This window comes from Pipra filicauda, unplaced genomic scaffold (genome assembly GCF_003945595.2).
Source record: "Pipra filicauda isolate LSUMZ 115617 unplaced genomic scaffold, ASM394559v2 scaffold398_size834171_pilon, whole genome shotgun sequence".
NCBI classification, from domain to species: Eukaryota; Metazoa; Chordata; class Aves; order Passeriformes; family Pipridae; genus Pipra; species Pipra filicauda.
The window spans coordinates 133,136-153,254 of record NW_024104529.1 but is presented as its reverse complement, the minus strand read 5'-3'; the positions used below and the strand labels follow the sequence as shown (position 1 = coordinate 153,254).

General features: G+C 43.5%; 1 long non-coding RNA gene across 1 annotated transcript in view; it reads left to right on the top strand.

The window, feature by feature from the left end:
• LOC113996320 overlaps positions 1–7,707 on the top strand; it is a 32,322-nt gene extending 24,615 nt beyond the window's left edge. Inside the window, exons 3-4 of the long non-coding RNA XR_005564968.1 lie at positions 4,546–4,694; positions 7,157–7,707. This is a non-coding gene — a long non-coding RNA (uncharacterized LOC113996320). The remainder of the gene's footprint in view (positions 1–4,545; positions 4,695–7,156) is intronic.
• Positions 7,708–20,119: the final 12,412 nt, after the last annotated feature.

The window sequence follows — 20,119 nt, the reverse complement described above, 5'->3', positions numbered from 1 at the left end:
ACTGCTAATTTGGTGGTGATTGACAAGAAATGTGTGTTGGTGTCTATAAATGAGAGGCAGTAACTGGTTCCCCTCCTCTTCCTTCTAGTGATACAAGTACTTTTGGCAGCACAGAGGAAGTGCCCGCAGAATCCAGCATGGAGCAGAGCTCCTGAGAGAGAGAGGGCAGCAGCGAGGAGCTGTGTTTGCTGGAGAAAACGTTTGGTGAGCCGCAGGAGAGCCAGCCTGAGCAGGTGGTGGGCACGGCCCCATCCTCTCCTTGGGTTGTGTCAGAATCTGGGAATGGTCACCTCAGAGTGCTCCATCATAGCAGGTCAGCTCAGCCAGGCTGGGGGCTTGGTTTAGGAGGTGCTGGTGGTTCCCAGCAACACGTGCAGGAGGTAAAGGCTGTGTGCAGAGCAGCTGGGAGAGGGGAGTGTAGGTGCAGTGTGGAGCTTTGCACGCTCACGTGGGCTGACCTGCAGGGACCAGCAGTGTCTTTTTGGACTTGTACACACCCTGTTTTCACGCAAATATTCCATGCGGATTTGTAACATGCGATGGCTGCCGTGCGTATTTTACACAGTCACAGTCTAGTGACTGAAGGATCCACTAATTAAGAAGTCCCTAATTAGGCTTTTAAATGATAAACTGTAATAGCTGTAGTGCAGCTGTTGTAAACTATAGAGTAAATTATACCCAGTTGGAAGAGGCTTTAATTACATATTTATATAACATACTTTAAAGTCTTTGAAAGAGAAAAGAATTTTTAGTATCTGCAATTAAAAAAACAAGGGAGTAACAACAGAGCTCTCAAATCAATGAAAGCAAGGAAATTCAAAGTTAATCTGAAAAACTGTGCTGGTACTTTCTTTTATGCTCATGGTGTTCTAAATTTTTGGGGGATTGTTTTTGTTCTTTTTTGTTTTCATGATGGATGAGATAAAGGAGTATTTTCAGAGAGGAGTTTATATCCCCTGCTTTCATTATTCTAGCTTTTATAGGTCCCTATACAGCATTAATGATACTCGCCAAACTTTCTGCAGCTTTGTTTTTGCAGCAATCCTAGCAAGAACACCCTTATCAGCCAGCTTGTCTCCTTGCATTCTGATTTACAGAATGGTTGGTTGGACACATGCCTTTTTGAAGTCAACAGGAGCTCAAAAACTGGTCCTATTTGGGCCTTGGAGACTGTGTTCAGGCCAAATCTAGCCTGCATGTTTTTGGTGCAGTGTTGACAGCCATTCACCATGCTGGGAAGTGGAGAAGAGGGTTTGATGTGTCTGGGACAATTCACCTATTTGCTGCCACCACATATAAGGTACAGACACTAGGCTGTGGTATGCAGAGAGCTCAGTTCCTTTAGCTGCTCTTAGGGACTGGCCTTCCCAGCTGTAGGACCGAGCAGCCCATGACAACCAAGTGAGGTAGTGCTGTTTTGCTTATTCCAACCACATCTAAGTGTTTTTATCTGGAAATGTCACAGTGAGGGAAATAAGGAATACAGTTCTCATAGTTAATTTTTATGGCTGATTAATTAGCCCAAAGAGTATTAAATTGTGCTAATGTAGTTTGCCTCTTCGATGCTGTCTTTTGACTTCAATGGAACTAAATACATGCTTAAAGTTAACTACATGCCTAAGTGCTGTGGTGAATCGGGGCCTAGGGCATTAATTAGAACTTGGCTCAGATTTACTTTCAAGGCTTTCCCCCCCTTTTTTTTTTTTTTTTACTCTTCAGCGCTCAGCAGTTTAATTGGTATGCAGATGTTCCCCTTTATTGCTAGCAGAGGCCTCTGCCACTATTCTGAAGGTACTCAGACATCAAGGCTGGTACAGTGGGCAGGAAGAAACCCCCCCTGAAGGCTTTCAAGCTTTGTGGGAAATAATGATGTATGAGACAGGGATTCCTTTGGAACCTGAAGGGAACATGACAGACAGAATAATATGGGAGGAAAACATTGTCTTCACAATTGAGACTGATGGTCTCATCTTGTCTCCTTGTTATTGTTACCAACCAAGACTGAGATGAGCTTTCTTATGAAGAACTTCATTTTGTGGCAGGTCCTATATGTTGGACACACTGTGCTCGGTGGTAGCTTTCCATCCAAGGTACAGATATTGACAGGCTCTGAGGAACCTTTTGAGGTGGTGGTTTAGCTTAAAACCTAAAATTCCTTCCAGCATTGAGATGCATTTTGTCAGGAATGACAGTTGCAATTTGATAATCTTTTACCACTTTGCCTGCCTATCTCAAACTGCTTGCTGGAGGGGAGAAGCCAGAGTTGTTGGGCACAGGAGTGTCAGCTTTATGAATCAGCTTTTCTCGCACTTTATTAATTTCCCTTTCCAGTGGTTAGTGCATGTTTGCAAGAGACGATTTGTACGGATCTGTGTAGGATGGAGCAAAGCTGGAACTAAAGCAGGAGTGCAAGTTGACAGCAATGCAATAGCTCTAATTGACAGATACCAAAGGCACTACTTAAAGCAACATTTCTTCTGGTGTTTAGGTTAGAAATGACCCTCAATTTGTCCTCAAGTTGCCATGTTCAAAAAGAAGTGTTTTCGTGTATATTCACGTCTAATGGATTAACCAAAATACCAAGTGCTCATTTTCTACACTTGTATTTTCAAGTTAGATGATTCAAAATGCTGTTGTGCAAGGTACAGGAAGATGTCTGCTTCTTAACTCCTCCAGAGTAAAAACTGTCTTTCAGGGGACACTTTGCACATGTGAGATTTGTGCTAGTATTTTTTGGCACCCACAGTTTGCATTTCAGCTAATGGGAGGCAGAAAGACTAATACACATGCTGCATGTTGTGGGTGCAAAACTGCAAACAGAAATTGCACCCACCATGGAAAGGGCTGGGAAAATGTACTTTCTTGGATGTGAGCAGGGCAGGTTAGGAAACATCATCTTCCTTTTACAATTGTCTGTTACTCTTTACATTTCTGGAGAACTGGGATCTTGCTGTTAATCTTACAAAAATAGGTGCTGTGGTGAAGCCTCAGGCATGAATAAAATTGGATGTTAATCTTAAAGCAGATTTTTTACAGCTATGCACTCAGAGCCAGTGAATCCAAATGATTTTGGAAACTCTGTGTTTGTTACTTATTTAGATCAAAATACTGTGGAGAAAGAGGTCAGTGGCACAAGTACATGTGGGGCTTCTAAAAGTTGAGGGGATAAGCACAGCAAGCATTAGACATCTCTGGCTTGACACAAATAATAGGCAAAGCTGAAAAAAGCCTGCTGACAAGAGGTGTGGGTGTTGGTGGGTGACTTGCTGCAGTTTTAGAGCTGTTAAGTGTAGGTTTTTTAGCATTTTCATTATTTAAAAGTGGAGTGGTAGTTTCTTCACTCCCTCTGAAAAGTTACTAATTTACTCTGAAATACAGGGTAAGCCACAATGATTTAACAGATTTGTAATGTGCTTTAGAATGATTTCAAGTAACAGACGCTCTCCTTCTCTTCAAGCTTCCCACTGTCTCAGCTCTGCCCTCACTCCTTTCTCTGTGTACATCTGCACCAAAAAAGCAGGGGCTGCCCCATGCGTGGCTTTCATCTATATCCGGTGTCAGCTGGAGAGCCTGGGTGGCTCTGACCACTGGTGCTCCTGCAGGTTTGCCTCATTCCTGGAGTTCAGAAACAGAGTGGCTGTAACAGGCTGAGTTAGCTACGTTTGGATGTTGGGAATGACATCCTAGACTGTGGAGTGGTTCAAAAGCTGCTGCTCTGCAGATACTGCTGCAGGTGGACAGACCTTCCCTGGAGGAGCCCTGACATGCAGAGGCTGTTTTTTACCTAGTGCCTGCAAAGTGCCTAGCGGAGCATGGTTAAGGACTGTGATTAAGTTTCCCAGGATGCTCCTGGGATACAGGCAGCATTAAGTAATCTGCAGTCTTCTGTGTCTGATTCAGAGGAGGCAGCAGAGTTGTGTTCCTGAGAGCTGTCCAACAAAGCAGGCAGCCTGAAGGGGTGGAAGGTGCTCAAGGATTGTCTCCTGTTGTCAAGCTGAACAGGTCTCAGCTATCCCCCGCTCCGGCTGATTCATGTCCATGTACTGCTGTGCTGAACAGCCATGCCATGGCAGGATGCTCCAGCTGCAGGCCTTCTGCATGGGTGATACTTAAATCTGATGGAGCCTCGCTGAGAAAGAGCTGACCTTGCATTTACTCAGAGAGGTCTCTGGTGGTTTGTGGTAAGGAATTGGGACTTGGGGCTGAAGCCACAACCTCCAAGACCAAACCACAGAATTTACACAACTACCAAGGCCTGCCCATTTGCCTTCCCAGCTGAAGGTCTGTGTCATCACACAGTTGTTGCTCTTCTGTCTGCTCTTGTCATTGTTTGAGGGAAGAATCCATTTGTTCAATATAGCAATGATGTCTAGCTCAGTTTAATTTTCTTGACTGCTGCTGTTTTGTTAATATTCAGTGCGTCCGTGGGTTTGTTTAGTACCAATAACCAAGGGTAGAAATACTTGAATGGAAAGCTAAGTGGAAATGCAGAGGTTCTGGAGGACTTCAGGGTTTCTTTTGCTCTTCTTTGTTTCCCTGTACTAGAAGGCGTGGAGAACACTTGTCCAGTCATAACTGAAACTATTCAAGATGCACAGGCCTGAAATGTCACCTTAAGTTTCTGTTGGTCTCTGATGTGGATCCTGTCTTCTAGCAAACTTTATGGACAACAGCTTTTGTTACAAGGAGAGATGGTAAGTTTGTGCACTCAACTTCTTTTTGGAAGAATATTTTATTGTGAAACCTTTCTTTATCCAAAGGCTTGAACCTTTGATCTGGGAGCTTACAGGGTGGGTAAGTGCAGCTGTATTGGGCTGGATAGATGTCACCCTCAGGGATTCACACACATAACTCTCCTTGGCCTGAACTGGAGAAGGGCCAGAGTTTGTTCACTTTTGCTTTCTGACATTGAGAAAAGTGAATGCTGTTCTACAGAACCTATAATTTCTTCCCAAGTAGATGATGACTAAAGAAGACCTGAGCTGACTATAGATAATCTTATATTTACTGGAAATGAATGTAGCTCATAACTCTTATTTTAGCACCAGTCTGGAACACTACAGTGAACAGATTTATAATGTCTGCCTCTTCCTTACCTTGGCATTCTGGCATTTGTTCACTTATTGCACTGATACTGCACATTCTTGCACTGGTAATTGGGAATTTAATGAAGCCCAAATGAAAGGTGAGGGGGTAAAAGGTAGATACTTTCAGAAACAAAACTATTCCTTTTGTGTGCTCCATAATCTTATTTTAGTTCTTAAATATGGTTTTATTCTTCTGATACTAAGGGTCTCAGCACGAATTTCAGTATATGTGTCATCAGCAGAGTTAATAACTGTTTTAAAAGTTGCATAGTCCTGTGTTCCTGCATTGAAAAGATCTAAATAGGCACTTACAGAAAGGCCTTTTCTGTGTTTATAGAAGAGCAGATTTAATCTGGAAGTCATTGAGATAAACCATTGAAGAACTTCCTTGATGTGATTTTTGGAGTTACTCTGTGGGACTAAATTGCATGTTTTCAGGTACTGAACATAAGGGCACTTGAAACCTTAAAGAAGTTTAAATGTAGATGATAATGAAGATGTTACTGGTCTTTGTGGATCGGTTGATAATGCTGACATACTAAAGTGATATGAAATATGTCTTAGATTTCCTGGACAGTGCTTTACTTTATTGTAATAACATGATCCTTGATATACATTGATGATACATTTACCTTTATAAAAAGTTTTTTAGTAATCCAGTTGCCCTGAAATGCCATATCCAAAGTATGTTTATTACAGAACACAGAGTTGCTGTCTGCCAAGTACTATCTCAATTATAACAACCTAAGCCAAGAAAACACATTTGGAAAAAACGTGCCAAGCAGTGGTGGTGGGGTTTTTTTTGTTTTTTTTGTCTTTTTTTTTAAACATTCATGAATAGTTGGAGTTGGTGTTTCAACTAAATTTCTTTCACCCAGATTATATGCAAATTGCAGGATTCTTCAAGCATAAGTCATATGCCAGAAGTATGGTATTAGCATTTCTTTTAATAAAAATAATTTTGTAATAGGTACCTTATTTGGTGAAGTGCCTCCCTTGTCATTCATCACTGTGTAACATCTCTGTAGAACTGCAGTAACTATAAGGAAGGAAAATACTGGAAAGTGTTTCTTGGAGCTGGGTTTGGCCTTTATGTAAAAAAAAATAAAAGCCGGTTTTTGTTCCTTACTTTGCCCTGTCCTTTTTGTGCTGTTGTGTACTGGAAGAAAACAGTAAAGGTAAGCACTAGATGAGCTGTGAATTCCCTTTGGACTAGACTTTGGGAGTCTCTGCTCTTACACATGTTTTGGTGTTACTTTTTCCTGAGGGGCTTTATTCTCAAGATCTCAGAATATATTCTTCGAATGAGATTTCACATAGTTTGATAAATGTTTGGATAAATTTCATACCATCTTATCAAAGCAGACAATAGTTCTTTCTTGAGAAATAGAGCTTAAATAAAATGCTCATTTATGTTGGTGAGATAATAATTAAGACTACAGATCCAAATCAGTGATTTGTTTTTCTGTTGCAGGAGTAGGCTGAATAAAAGCCTCTGTCAACAACTAGGGCTGAAATACTGAATTAACATACCAAACAGTAGCACACCAGGAGCATAGTCTTCTACTTGGAATAGTGTTGAGCTACTGCTCACAGAAGCTCTGGAAACTTTGTGAGGCTCAGACAAACACAGGGCATCCTCAGACAGCAGGGATGTTGCTGCTCCCTGAGCACTCTATGCTCTGTGTTCATGGCTGATGGAAATATGCCCTGTTTTGAGGGAGCTTGGTGGTATGGGAGACAGTCACAGATGCTCTAATAGGATGGCTTATTGCTTCCTTGTGGAGCAAGGTAGAGCTGTTCTCTTTTGAACCTGCAAAACTGGTATAATATTAATTAGACTCTCATCAGGTTGCACTAGTGAAGCCTCATAAAACGAAAAAGGAAAGGCTCTATAGTGATGCTGAAACTTGGTGTGTCATTTATATGAAGTGAGTAAGCAGAGATCAGTAGCCATGAAGACACTGCTTCTCTGGAAATATGAAATATTTAGGTAAAATATCTAGGTAAAATCTGAAGGGAAATTTGATTACTGCCTGATAAAATGGTGCTTCTTCCCTTCTAAATAGGTTTGATCCTCTCCTTAATGCAAGCCCCACACCTTCACCTAGATTCCTTCCTGGGCAGCTGCAGTGGATCTGAACACCAAGGGAATTTGACCCACTGGATTCCTTTCCTTTCTCTGCAGTTGAATGAAAAGTGTGTGTCTTTTGAAGAACAGCAACTGAAAGAAATATTGATGACTGCCAGAGCATCTACAGAAAAGGATAAGAAAATTACTACAACAGTGGAGACAAAGGGGCTTTGTTAACTCTTTCTAGTAGGTTGTATATATTAATAGAAACAAGTAAAGTTTTGTATTTTTTAAGAGAAACACACAAGGCTTTGAACTGTATTGTTTTAATTGCAGCTAACTGAATGAATTAAGTGGTAAATTGCACACAGTACTTTGATTGTCTAACTCTCTGTATGTGAGGCTTTGGGAACAGTTTGTTATTATAAAAGAATAGTACTAACAAGAAAACAGCCAGCATGTAATTGCTGGGTTGAGGGGCAGTTTGGGGAAGGCTGATACTTATTTATAAATTATTAAATAAAAGCACATAATAAGTGGATCATCTCTCACTGCCTCCACACTGCATACATTACTCATCTTCCTAAATTTCATCTTTTTGTACTCCCTTAGTCCATTGCTTCTTATAACCAATGCAGGCATCAAAACCACCCACGTCCAGGAAAGGAGATGCCTGTGCATTTGTTATGATGGCAGTTTTGGTTATGGGACTCATCTAAGAATATGAACATTCAGTTCAAGGACAGAAATTTTGACTGGACTTTTAAAGGTTGTTTTACATGCCTAAATACACACGAGCACCTGGGACTCTTTTCAGGTAGCTTAAACTCTGACCAGTGTTTCAACTTGACTAGGTACCTTTGCTGATTTACAACCAGCCTCTACCCTAAATGGAAGGACTGAAGAGCAATTTGGGCATTAAATTTACCAAGGTTCTCAAAAACACATTGGTTATGTAATTCCCATCAATTTTGGTAAGAAAGAGGTAACTTCTGATTATCTTGTATTGTTCTCACTGCTCACTAGTGCCTTATTACCTTAGGAAACACAGCCACTTGCAAGACACAGAGAGGAGGTCGGTGGTGGTTGGGCTCACCAAGAAGGTAGAACAGTATTTCATCCTCAATGTTTTTGACTATTTCAGCCCTCCTGGAGGATGGAGTTGCCATTCGTTCCTCCAGTATAAATTTGAGGGCTGTCTTCTTGGCTGTCTTCTAGGAAAGCAAGCTGTCTCTGTCTCAGAGGACCCAGTTGCTAACCGGTTGCACTGACACATAAGCAGTTCTTCACATGCCTATGTAACGAGGGGGTGGGTAATGTCCTGGACTCACAAGTGAGGTGCATGTCCTACAGACTGAGGGAGCATCATCTGGAGATGGAAAGGTGTGCCAGCACCTGGATAGCTGGCTCTGCTGGACACATCTTTGAGCTTGCTGTGCTGCTATTATACTATGACATTCATGCTGTATAAACAAACCACACTGTTAAACCACTTAAACAGTGTTTATGCAACTTTAAAATGGTAGAGGCTTAATTTTTTACTTCATCCACAGGCTTATTAAAACTTACGTGTCCACACTGAAATGGTGTGAAAAGATTCAATTGCTAATCCTGGCTACCAGCCTAGCTGATGTGAGACTGTTGCACAGAAGGTGCCTGAGAGGTGGAACTGGGCAGAGTTTAGTTTGCATAGCTGTTGCCAAAGAGTTGCTTGGTATCCCTGTCACTGTTTTTTGAAGTCCAAAAATATTTTCCCCCAAATAATAACCTATTTTTTCTGCAAGAGAACACAGTTGCATCTATGAAAGGTCTTGGCTTTTACAGTAAGTCTAGTTTGTATAGTTTCCTCTCTATATGTATGTTGTCTGCAGAATTACCAACAGTCATAATGAAAAACACAGTTCTGTTACAGGAGCTTTCAACAGTGGTTTTTAGTAATTTAGAAAATATTGGAGCTACTTCCAACAAATGAAAAAAATCGAAGCAGCTTTGAAAATGTTGATACGCTTAGGGAAATAAATCTTTGGTTTTAGCCCTGCTCTGTTATTCTCTCTCTGATACTAAACCCAATATAAAGCACTACTGATTTCAATCAGCTCAACAGGGGATACTGTATGGCTTCCACCCCACTGTTCCCTGGGTTGGGGGACTAAATCTCAGCTGTGAACTCGTACAGCTTTGGCTGGGTTTTATGGGACAACCTCTCTTCAGCCTTTGCGTGCACTGTGAAAACTGTCCTCGTTGCACCTCTTTTTCCAGCACAATGTGGGAAAGTTCCTGGATTAAATTCTCCTCTATCAGAAAACTTGTATGGGAGGTGCTCAAAATGTAAGGCCTTTCAAACCCTTGTGAGTTTGCAGCATTTAAAGATAAGATCACGGTATTGCCAAGAAATGTGTCTTGTTGAGGCCCACAATTAACTTTATCAAAAGAAGGAATCTTTTTTTTGTCTGCTGTGGATAGAGGTTGCATCTCAATGCAGCCTAAAGTTAAAGATAGATATAGTGTCTGGTTCAGATCACGATACGATGAAAGATTCAGGTTAATTAGTATTTATTCTTAGTTTATACTTTATTCCTTTTGGCTTGAGCTAACAAGCAGGAGCTGGAGCCCCACAAAGTTGTGTCTCCTGGGATAAGAGATGAATGAAGGAGACGGTCTCTGTGGCAAAAACATATTTAGGGAGATGGGAATGTCAGTAAGAAAGACTGGCCATTGCCTTGGGCTCTGATAGCCCACAAGGGAGGATGCTCTGAGGGATGGCTCAGTGCCAGCAGGGAAGACTGAGTGTAGGCATGGACTGAGGCATCCCACGGGTCCATGGAGAAGGGGAGGTGTCCCAGGTCCCTGCCTCATCCAGTGCCCTCACACCTCCATGTCCACACAACCTCTGTCCAACCATGTCCACACAACCACACAACACCACAGTGTAAGTGCAGCCGTTCATCTTAGATAGAGCTATTTTCCTCCTTATGTCTCCTTACTGCTTCCACAGACAGAAGGAGCCCACTGGCTGGAGAGAAGCACTCCTCACTTTTTTGGTTCCCATTTTTACACACTCTTTTTTCCCCCTCCATTTGTGTTCATTTGAAGTTGAGATGTTTCTAACAGGATCTCCTGTGTATTTGAGCAGAGCACCTCTTTTACAGTAACCTCATGGGCTGTTTGTACCCTCAGGCACTCGAAGAGTGGGGGGAATTCTCTGGCTTTGCAGGTTCCAGTGGCCTGGGCAAGGGCAGACCCATGGTGGGCAGGCTCTGGGGCTCCTGCCCTGCAACCATAGGGCTGCACTTTCCTGCTGTCCGACACGACGGTCTGGTTGCCCCCAGCAGGCGAGGCTGTTGGTATGAAGGGCTATGGGGAGGGCATTCCTGAGGGGCTGCGGAGATGGCGGGCAGGCTGTGGGTGTCACTGGGCTGAGGCAATGGAGGTGATGGTGGGCAGGCTGTGGGTGCCTCTTGTCTGAGGGGATGGAGGGTGGGCTGAGGGTGTCACTGGGCTGAGGCGATGGAAGGTGGGCTGAGGGTGTCATTGGGCTGAGGGGATGGTGGGTGGGCTGTGGGTGTCACTGGACTGAGGCGATGGCGGGTGGGCTGAGGGTGTCACTGGACTGAGAAGCTGGTAGGCTGTGGGTGTCACTGGACTGAGGGGATGGCAGGAGGGGCTGTGGGTGTCACTGGACTGCGAGGCTGGCAGGCTGTGGGTGTCAATGGGCTGAAGGGATGGCAGGAGGGCTGTGGGTGTCACTGGGCTGACGCAATGGTGGGAGGGCTGTGGGTGTCACTGGGTTGATGCAATGGCGGGAGGGCCATGGGTGTCTCTCGGCTGCCATCATGGCATGGATGAAATCAGGCAGCTTTTACCTTGTGGGCATGGCTGCACAGGCCAGCCAGTGTACGTAGATTTGTGACTTCTCCCTTGCCCTCCTTTCTGGAAGTGTTTCCTTCAAAGTCTCAACAAGACCTAAGTTCAATTTCCTTAACATGCTTTTGACTCTTTCTGCCCCCAGGCCCTGGGGAGGCACTGGCCCCTGCAGCTGCCTCAGCCAGGCTGTGAGATGAGGCTGAGCTTGCAGTCCCCCTTCCTGATGCTTCTGTTTACAGGGGCCTCTCTGAGGAGCTGTGGGGTTCAACAGAGATAAGATAGCACAAACTAGGTTTTTGGATGCAAGTTCACTTGCAGAAGGGTGGTAAAAGGGCCTTCAAACTTGCATATAAGTAAAATAGGGGGTAATTCTCCCCTGGAAACACCATAGCAGTCTCTGAAGGGATTCCTGAGAAGCAAACTCCAGCCTCAGAGTGAGGTGCTGGGCTTTGCAAAACCATGGTCTCTCACTTCTGCAACCTGTGGCAGCTAAGCAGGAGCCTTGGTGAACAGAGCTTGTTGCTTTTAGCACATGAAAATCCTAAGCTTAAAACAACCTATGTATAAAAAATGTTGAGAACACCAATTTCAGTGCTTATGTCACCATAAAGAAACTACTAAAATAAGGAAAAGCAGGAAAATGCTTAATTGTGGAGCTTTATTACGTCCTGCTGTGCTGGCGATGAAGACCTATCACCTCCTGCAGCCTCTGCAATGAGTCTGACTTCTCTGAGAGAGCACAGACTTGTTCCAGGGTTGAACATGGACATAGTTGTTGAGTATTAATGTCTAATTATTATACCTGATTTTCAGAGTGAGCCTTTCTTTCAATATGAAATGTATATTTTTACCCTTTTCTGAACTGTTGTTTCAGACATTGTACAGGTTCAAGATGACTATATTGAATGTTAGTAGGTACATACTGAAGAGGATGGGGCTGAATTCACTTTTTGAAATAGCTCTTTTACCACAAGGATTAATATCTAGTGCCTTCCTTTTAACTGATGGCTTTTATTCTGTAGTATAAATTTCTGGTAGTGTCTCTGGAGTATATTTGTAAGTATATTTGCCAAAGTTATATATTGAATAATTCCTCTATTTCCAGAATGCCTGAAATGACCACATACAGAATGTAATTAAAAATGAACAGACTACATTATTCTGCTTTTCTATCAGCTTTTTAACATCATACTAGGAAATACCTTTTCCTGTCTTATTACATTTTCTATATAAATTAATGTCATTGACATGAAGAAAACAAGCATATTTAATGAAGGGGATTGGCTAAAACTATTAATTTGTGTTAGAATATTATGAAGCATTATTTCCACACCACCAGCTGTTATGGAACCCAACCAATCAAATATCATGGGGAAGCCTGTGTTTTCTAGTATTTGGGGTGTATGGAAAGGAAAAGATTATAGAAGAGACTTTTTTCGTGGGGTATTGACTGGTTGACAATATATAAGTCAGACCATATATATTTTTCTGTCCTCTGATGGCTGGTCAGAATTAAGCAAAAGATGTCTTGGAAAAGAAAGATGTTTTAGACTCCCAAACGTGATTAGTTTTCACCTGGTGATTATCATATACTCAGCTCTTTGATTTAAGCCTTTGATGGAGTTTCCACTCCAGAGAAGTGGAGCATGACTGAAGCAGAGATTGACACTATGGCAGGTTTTGAGGGCTTTCCCTCTGCCCTGAATGCTTTCCCATTCTGCATGGATGATGCACATGTTCTTGGTCTGTTTAGACTATTTTTCACCAGAAATAAGTTCTATTTCATGAAAGTGGAGAATTATGGAGAACACTTATTGACTGCTAATGCAGCTTGGGCAGATGCTTAACAGAACAGTAAAATAAAAACGTGCTTTGGAGTGTTTCACTTTCTCTCTATACCCCCCTCTTTTTTATCTTTGCTAAAATTCAGGCTGTCAGTGTTGGTACCCCGTTTTGTTGTTGGCCCTTCTGAGTGTGCTTGGTAAACTGCTGAGCTGAGTGCATTTGGGAGGGTGGGCCCTGTGCTGGTGTCATTGCAGCCTGTGATAGAATGAAAATAGCTTTTGTGCCAGTATTTTGGTGTTTCTAGGGAGGTCCTTGTAGAATCAGGAGTGGGCAGATGCTGTAGTGGGCGTGTAGCCTAAATCATGTTCTGTGGATGCTCACATGGATGAGGCTACCATAGCGGGGGGGTTATTGCCGTGAGCAGCAGCTCCTCCAGTGCTGTGGGCTCCGCTTTGTTTGGAAAGAGGTAGAAAAGACAAGACGGAGAATCTGCCCCTGACACCAGGTTTTCCTGTCTTTAGGAAACCAGCAGAGCAGCCCATTGCTCTCTGGCATTGCCAGTGCATTGCCCTAGAGAAGGTGGGTGTCTCATTTGAAACACACCACTTTCTCTTTTCAAAGAACTCTCTCCAAGACTCAAGGACCATATGTTTCTGTCCTCACCAAGGAACTGCAGATACCCAACTATACAATCACCTTTCCCTCTCCATATTCTAGGGAAAATGATGGACAATCAATTCCATTAAAGCCGCTCTTGTGCTTAGGTATTCAAGCTCTATCTGTTCAGACATATCTGTGAGACCAACAAGCCAAGTGAAGGCTTCAGCACTCCTGGGGCTCCTGCATTCCTCCCTGTGGACCTTTCAGCCTATTAAACTCACCTCTGGAAGAGCCCTGCTTTTCCCCTTGGAGACTGTGGTGTGCAGAATGGAAAATTTTATTTAAGTGTTAGACTTGTCATTCCATAGACTTTTATATCTATCTCCAAGTCAAGGTGCTTCTCTCAATTCTCCCTCTCCCCCAGCACAGTAGAACTATTTGCTTCAGTAAATCCCTTGACCACACTGTCTGTTGTGTGGCCCTTGTTGCACCAACATCCAAACTGTTCAAGATCTTCCATGAATTTTGTTTATGCTTCTCATAACAGTTAGAGAAGTGATGCTTACTGAGAAAACATTAAAGCAACCAAAGAGCCACTGAGGCTATAGAACACACTGAAGGAGCATTCCACTGCTGTCCTGGCTCCCCAGATGGGATGTCCTAGAATCTGCAGCTGCTTTCCCATCTTACTTTAGCTCTCTTAACAAGGGTGGAGAAGGAAGCAAGAAGAGAAAGATGTTTCCACAGTGATTGCAACATGCTGTGATGTGCAAATTCCCTCTCCCTGCCCTGTGACAAGCATGGTGTAGGTCATAAAGTGCTGCAATCCTTATCGGGGCTTTTTGGGCCATTTTTAAAAATAATTCCATCTTTGCTGTCACGTCTTCCTCCCTCGCTGAAGGGGGACTGACTAATTAGCAATGGTTCAGTGGCAGATGCTATTATGAAAAGGGTTTGATGGTGATTTAACTGGGAATAAAATCATCTTAAAGGTCCAGGCAGACATTTTCTAACCTCTCTGTGATGCGGACTCTGTTGGCTGGTGCATGAAACCAGCCCAAACAGTTATGAAAGGATGAACCCTTTTGTGTGCATATGACTGCTCCCCTTCCAAGATGATATCTGTGGCCTTAAAATTGCAACCTGTGCTAGTAGTCACTGGTGTATTAAAAGCAAAAATGGCATTGACTGATGTGCCTACTGATGTTTTCTGTTAGGAGAATAAAATGCTAGGGTTGATGGTAGTTACCTGTGTCACTCCTCTGCATGCAGTTAGCATGCAATCAGCATTGGTTGTTTTCTTCTCACTCTGAAATCACATTAACATTAGTCATGTAAAAAGCTGTATTTTGAAATAAATATTTATCAACATATCCTCTTGTGGTTTATTTTTAGTCTGCTGATGTCTTTGACTACTGTCTCATATGACCATGACATTTGTAAACAGAAGAGGGAGGGTGTGTCACTGGCCTTTACGTTGGTATTTTGCTGGTAATTGTTATCAGATCGTGATACTCACAGGTCTAACCCTACACACTAATTGTAACAGTGCAGATAGGAGAGCTGTAGCTTGAATTCCTGTGACGACCAGCTCTTCCAGTTGCTTTTAGTTTGTTTTGAGGAGGAATGATTCAGGTGTGTAAATGTAGAGGACTAGTGCCATTTGAGGTGCTCATGCGTGTGGTGCCTCAGCTCCATCTATTGCTGCAGAGAAGCAGCGGCCTCCCAAGCATTCTGTGCCATGGTTTCAGCCCAACGAAGGCACTCGAGGTGGCTAAACTGTGTTGGACAAATTGTGCAGGCAACTGTCCCTCATCCTAGCTTTTTGCCAGCTGTTTCCCGTGGGTGTCACCAGGGAGATACCTTCAGCACCCAGCCATCTGCTGACACCTTGTGAGGAGATCCTCATGCCTCCCACTGAGCAGGCACAGGCTCAGTCCTCTCAGCTACTCCCCAGCTACTGCGTCACTCACTGCAAACTCGGCGATTTGGGCATCCTGCAGAGAAAGATGTACATAGGTTTTTTTTCCCTTGTGCTACTATTTGGGAAAGCTTCCTCACATGCATGACAAAATATAGTGGTCTTGCCAGCAGAAGTAGGGAAGAGCCTGAAAGTGTTAAGTTAAAACTACCATGCTTTAGTGTGTAATGAATTTGGCTCTTTATACATAACAGAAATGTATACATGTAAGTCAATTGTATCCATTGGTTGGAGGCTCCTGGAGCTCTCCTGCAGATCAGTGAGCAGTTCGGAGTTGTGTGGGCTGCAGCTTGGCCAGCAGTGGGGGGCTGTGGGAGGTTGCTGCGAGACCCAAGAAAGCAGCTTGGCCCCTTATGTCCCTCCTTGTTTGTGATGACAAACTGTAGAGAGAGAAAATGTCTCTCCCATTTATTGCAGTACTTTCTCAGCACTGAACTGGTTTTCTCCATAGTAACTTCTGCAGCTGTCACAAGAGTGGAATGAGCATTGAGACTGTGGGGATGTGTCCTCCTCTATCTGAGGTGATGTTCAGGAGTTAGCTGGCCGATTTCATGCCCCAAACAAGAGACTGAGGCCACCAGTGGGGACATTTGTGCAGCCATCACACGGCACTGGACATGGTGTGAAATTCTATCAGGCCAGTCTGAAGAACACGGGTCTGGCAATGCAGCACAGGCATCTCATCTTGGGTACTTCTCACCAGTCATGTCTTCTCAGGAGAGGGACAAGGGCTACCTGAGTGTGGCATGTCCTAGGTATGGGTCTGCTGCTTCCCACTTGTGCTATTGCTCACAGGTGCTACTGCTGCACACACTTCCAGGCTGCAGAGGGGTGCAAAACTGCAGCCCTGTTCCCTTGCATGGCCAGGCTGTCCAGGTCACGAGTTTAACTGACCATGGGTGGTGTTTTCAAAACAAATTAAGGGGTCTGTCCCCACCCATCTCTATTCTCATCCTAACACAGATTGCTGCACACCTTCTCAGTTTGTGTGAGCACTCACAGGGATTATCCTGACAGTGCTGTGTCAGAACGAGTGCTTACTGTGCCTTTCCTAGCCTGGCTGATTTTGGCAAAATCCTGCCCATCCACTGCTGCAGAGAGGTATAAGTTCCTAAATCCCTTTGTCTGCTTCAAAAAATCATAAGCTGCAGAAATAGAGAACCTAGTGGGTGCATCTACCAGTTATGGAATAAAGAATGAATGAAAAAGAAACAAAGAAATGTAAGAGACAGTCAATCAGCTTGTTGCCTAGGAGAGGAGGATTTTTGGGATGCCAGAGTTCCTGCTGCATTAAGGAAATGCAGTGACAGGCCTGCAAAGCAAATGAGAGCCAGAGGGCCTCGTCACTGTGTCACTGATGGCTTGGTTCAGACCTCAGCTGGGGTGAGTGGGTGGTGTCTATTGCCTTTGCTTGTCAAACTCCTGGTCACCAAACAACAAAGTGATTGTTAAAACCCTTCAAAATATTCTACAGGGCATGCATTTGCCCACGTTCATTGTAATTGTTTAAAGGAGGAGTGCTCAGGCAATCTCTGTTCCTCCCAGCCCATGTGAGATCAGGATGCTGCTTGGATGCACCTGCACCGGCAGGGAGGTCAGTGCTCGACAGACAGCCCTAACTCTTGGTTCACAGGACATCCTGACTGACTTTCCTGCTCTCCCAGCCAAACTGAGAATGGCAAGAGGAGCCCCACTCTACTTCCCCACCTTTGGTTTTATCCTGAGGAATGGAAACTTTAAAATTGATAAAGTCAGTTCCTTCCATCAGCTCTTCTAGGCTACCTTTCTCAGTGTGAATGGGCATACATCTACTCCTGAAAAATGCACTTGCTGATTTAGTTAAAAAGAAACAAATCAATTCTTGGACTTCTGAGTTTTTAAGCTTCTTTAAGTAAGCAATAAATTTTTCAGAAGAAAAAAAATTTACTAGGAGGTAATTCAGTGAGTCTCAATAGGAATAGCAGCAGCACTGGGAGACCCAGTTTTAAATCTTAGTTTTGCCAGCATTTCAGAATACATTCCTAGAAAAAACAGCTAAATCATTTGTAAGACAAGAATTATCTTTCAGTGTATTCACAGTGTACTTTTCTGATAAACCCAGAATGATGACAGGTTTGTTAAAACAGGAATAAAATTCACCTTGCTGGTGGGGTAATGTGATAGCTAACTAAATAAAATGCTTTTGTAGTGGTTTTGACCCAGTGAAAAGGCAGCTGCTGTGAAATCACGGAGGATAATAGTATGTCTTAAAAGAAGCTATTGCTGAAACGACCCTGTAGCACATTTGCATTGATTGAGTGAAAGGATGAGGCTGTCTTCATGTTCTTAATATTTTTGTTATCTGTCCTCAGTGAACTGAGAATGCTGATGGAGAGGCACTGACTGATAAGTGCTCCTGCTGTACAGTGAGATTTTGGTTAGTTTGGGTGGGTTTCCTCCCTTCCAGGATAAACTGGATGCTGGAAGAAGAGAATAGGGAAGGTCCCAAACAGAGACCCTACTTTTAAGACAAACAAACAAACAAACAAACAAACAAACAAACAACTACAGGAGTTTTCTGTTCAGTCTGTGTCAGTAAGGCAGCCTTAGCATTTGTGACATGGAAACCTGATCAAGACAGGCGATGAGTAGGATCATGCTCTGCTCATGAAAGCACCTTCTTCCAGAGGCTACTGCCTGCTCCTGATCTGCTGCTAATTAGTCTCCGCCCTGTGATACTGAGTCATTATATTCTTTGCCGTTTTCCATGGCTGCTTTTGGTGTGGAAACAGAGACAAATATTGCTCCCCTTCTGGAAATCATCATTATGTCATCAAGTTTATCAGTACCTGTAAGCCCAGACAAAAAGGGAATAGATTTTTCTCTTTTTTTGGCCAGTGATCTCTGACAGGAACGTTTTGAGGTCCAGCCATGTTAGGTGTTATGGTGATGCACCGCATAAAGCATCTGGCTAGTTTATGTAATGTCACAAATTATTTCATTTCTTAAAGCATCAAAGCTATTAAGCAGCTACTGTAAGAAAAAGGTGAAAGGATTCCACACTCAAGGCTCTTCAGTGCTTCTGTCAACAGCAGGTGCCTGTGTTTGTGCTTGCCCATAGCCTACCATGAGGAGAATTGCCTCCAGTCATGACTTCCCAGTTTATTACAGGATTGTGCAGGATGTTGCTCTACCACTTTCCTGCATCCTCTTGTTCCATTCATCACTGGATTATCAAGTTCTGCTTTGGTTTGTTTTCTTGGTGAAGGAAGAAGGGGACAGGTTTCCAGGGTCACCAGTGTCTTTCCCCAGTATGACTGACTTCCTTGAATTCAACAGGCATTACTACTGGGCTGTTCTTGAGAACATGTCCTGCTGAACCGTGCTCGACTGAGTCTGGTTCAGGCTTGGTGTTGTGACTCAGATGGGCTGGATAGAGACCCTTGGGACTCATGGAACCAATTAGCTTTAAATGACTGAGTTGGAAAGTAGCAGATGCATAATCATCCCATTACACCTTAACCCCTGAAGCGGGACAAGAGCCTCCTGGTTGTGTTCACTGTGATGGGTGGCTGCAAAGCTGTGGTGGGTATGCCTAGCCACAGGAGTGAAACTGGGTCATTAAAAACTTTAATTAACAAGTTATATAGATGGCAGTTTCCCAAGAATCCATGTCCCATACTGTATTGCTCCTTCCCCTGTTATGTCTGAATCCCCAGTGTCTGCTGTTTCCCTTTCTTCAGCACTTTGGGGCTAGGTGGCATCTTACCTTTCCAAAGGGGCTTGTCAGTTGAAAGATGCAATTTGCCTGGATGGTCAGCATGTGCCTTTGGTTTTGCCAGCTGGGAATCCTGTGCTATTCTACATGGTCAGCTCTTGGTGGGGAATCAAAAACACCAAAACATGTCTGGGCAGTGCAGGGAGTGTAAGGGTGTTCTCCTAGAGGGCTGGGAGGAGGCTGCTGAGCCCTCTGCACAACAGCAAGTTCCAGCTTTTTTTCTTCATTATATTTCTGTGGGAATTGGGATGGCTGTGCCATCCTGGTGGAAGCAATTCCACCCATTGCACGTGTACTGGACTGATGGGGATTGTGTCTGAAAAGGCTGCATAGGTGGTGACAACTGCCAGTGACTAATTTGAAGAAAGGATAAGAAGATCATAATAAAATGATTTCTCTGTGGCACAGCAATTATAAGAGTTGGAGTAGACCAAACATCTAGTAGCACTCCAAAGACTGGTGGCTTTTTCTACTCTTTCTCCACATCCTTCTCTTAATAAGCATCTGTTGCAATAAAAACAAAGATACAGGAAGAGAGAAAGAGAAAGAACCATCTGCACTTGTGTGAAATGTTACAATAAAGGCAGCTTCCTTCAAACATACTTGATGAAACAGTTCTATGGTAACACCAAGAGTTACGAAACGGACTTAGTAAAATCTTTGCCGCTGAATATTTGTTCCTTTTGCAGTGAGCCTTGATAAAACTCAAATAGTCTCTGACCTTACAGTACTAGTTTACAGTATCAGTAGTTTCCTGCCATGACTCAGTGGCTGGAACAGTAATATCTGACAGTCGTTTTTTCCCTCTCTATTTCCAGATCTCTTTTGAAGCTTCTCAGAGTGGGTGGGGAGAGACGAGTGACAGATATAGTCCTGGTTCTTGCCCTTCCTCTTTTGCCCCCCCCCTTTTTTCTCTTAAACGACCTTCTCCTGCATTTTCTATTCCTTTCAGTCCTCTTATCCACCAAGTT